Below are 2,500 nucleotides of genomic sequence, written 5' to 3' on the forward strand. Positions count from 1 at the left end.
CTCTCCTTCGCTCTGATTCTCTCTCACTCTCTCTCTCTCTCTCTCTTTCTGACTCTCTCCCTCGCTCTGATTCTCTCTTACTCTCTCTCTCTCTCCCTCTCCCTCGCTCTCTCTCTTTCTCTCTCACTCTCTGACTCTCACTTTCTCTTTCTGACTCTCTCCCTCGTTCACGCCCTTGCTGCCTCTGTGTCTCTCTCTCTTTTCTTGTCTCTGGTTCAAAGTCTCTCCATCTCACCCTCATAGTGCTCTCTCCATCTCTCTCTCCATCTCTCCACCCCTCTCTCATTCACTCACATGTATTTTACTCTTCTCTCCTTCTTGCATCGCCTCTCTCTCTTTCCCTCTCTCTTTAGCCATCTCACTCTCTCTCTCTATGCCTCACTTACTCACTCACTCACTCACTTACAGTATTCATCTCCCTCTCCACTGCTCTCTCATTCTCTCTCTCCATCTCTCTCTCTCTCTCTGTGTCTTCTCTGTATCCCTCTCTCCCCCTCTCTCCCTGCAGTGTAGTATGTTAATGTACTGTAGTCATCCATGCATAATGGGAAGATGTTTCTCATGCACTCTGGCCCTATTCTGATGTCTGCTGTTCAGTGGGCAGCGCTGGAAGCCTAAAGTCATCCAACATAAAACAAATCACTTCAAGAAATATCTCTCTAGCGCTAGACCCTCACCGCCGTGAACTTGAAAAGCAGTATAGCAGTATAGCATGGAACTTCTGTTCCCGCTAATGGCTGGCACGTACAGTATGACAGCGTGTCAAAGAACTCAAAGCTGTCATTAACCCACAATCCCACATTCTTCTGTAAGCTACTTAGCCAGTTCAAGTTTCAGCCCCAGCAGTGCAGTGCACTCAACAGGCAGCCCATTGGGTGGCAAGCTGTTGCCCTCACGGTGGGAACCAGCAGAGAGAGAGAGGGAGAGAGAGAGAGAGAGGGAGAGAGAGAGGGAGAGAGAAAGAGAGTGCTGAATCACCTGCCCACACCCCTCTTAGGCTGCGATTGCCTCACAAGCTCTCCGTCTCGGAGTGGCGAGCGACACTGTAGTCTGGTCTGGTTAATCCCAATCCCATCTCAGTGGGCCTTGACCCTTCCTGTGCCCATTATTAGTTACGGCCATTTCTCAAGTATCGGCCGCATTGTGTATCAGCGGCAGGGCAGTGTTTTATGCACGTTAAAAGAAGCAAGAACCGTCTCAGTGGCAGGGCAGTGTTTTATGCAAGTTAAAAGAAGCAAGAAGTGTATCAGCGGCAGGGCAGTGTTTTATGCAAGTTAAAAGAAGCAAGAAGCACAGGGCAGTGTTTTCTGCAAGTTAAAAGAAGCAAGAAGTGTATCGGCGGCAGGGCAGTGTTTTATGCAAGTTAAAAGAAGCAAGAAGCACAGGGCAGTGTTTTATGCAAGTTAAAAGAAGCAAGAAGCACGGGGCAGCCCACACAGCAACACACATGCTTTTAACCTGTAGCACTTTGAGATCACTGATGTAAAGTGCATTATAAATGAAATGTATTACTATTATTATAGCAAAATCATAATAATACCATATTTACTGCCCCTCTGTATTAATCAAGAGAGAATCAGATGGTTGGATAGGTTGTAAACAAGAGCAACCTGACATCACATAATGAACCTGCATTTTAATATCCATTACCTTTACATTGGCTCTTTGGGATCGCATCACTCCTAGACCTCTAAGATGACCTGTGACGTTTTTTGTCATCAACAAAAGTGACATGTTTCACCTTTGACCTCTGTGCCGCCACGGCGGGGTTACTGTCGGGCGTTCCCCTCTGCGGCGGAGGATTCTCCGAGCGGGTGAGCGAGCGGGCGGCGGGTGCGTGGCACACTCTGCCTCTGGGCCGCCGGGAGAGGACAGGGAAGGTCGCCGGTATTTGTGTATCGCTCGGAGAGATTATAACCCCAAATCCAATTACGCTGGCAGCCACTGGAACCGGCTGGATTAGCTCTCGGATCCATCCATTAGATAAATAGCAGGTTACTATCGGACATCTCTCTCTCTCTCTCTCTCTCTCTCTCTCTCTCTCTCTCCAGCCCTCACCCTCTGAGTCATGTTTTTTTGTACATATGGCACAGAGCAGTTATTAAAGGTGCAGTAGATAACATTACATATGGCACAGAGCAGTTATTAAAGGTGCAGTAGCTAACATTACAAATGGAACAGCAGTTCTTTAAAGGTGCAGTAGACAACATTACATATGGAACAGAGCAGTTATTTAAAGGTGCAGTAGCTAACATTACATATTGAACAGAGCAGTTCTTTAAAGGTGCAGTGTATAACATTACACATGGAACAGAGCATTTATTAAAGGTGCAGTGTATAACATTACATCATGAGATTTCACAATATAGAGACAGTTTGCCCAGAAATGTCTGAAAACACATCAGAACATGATCTTGTTGAAGACGGATTGCAGTGTCCAGTGCAGCTCCCATGACATATCAGGTCATTCAAATGAACATGCCTACGCTGGTCACTTGAT

General features: G+C 46.7%; 1 protein-coding gene across 1 annotated transcript in view; it reads left to right on the forward strand.

The window, feature by feature from the left end:
- The window catches only part of abcg1 (ATP-binding cassette, sub-family G (WHITE), member 1), a 33,227-nt gene that overhangs the window by 14,865 nt on the left and 15,862 nt on the right, over nucleotides 1-2,500 (forward strand). The gene's annotated exons all lie outside the window — the stretch shown is intronic.

This window comes from Sardina pilchardus, chromosome 13 (genome assembly GCF_963854185.1).
Source record: "Sardina pilchardus chromosome 13, fSarPil1.1, whole genome shotgun sequence".
NCBI lineage: Eukaryota > Metazoa > Chordata > Actinopteri > Clupeiformes > Clupeidae > Sardina > Sardina pilchardus.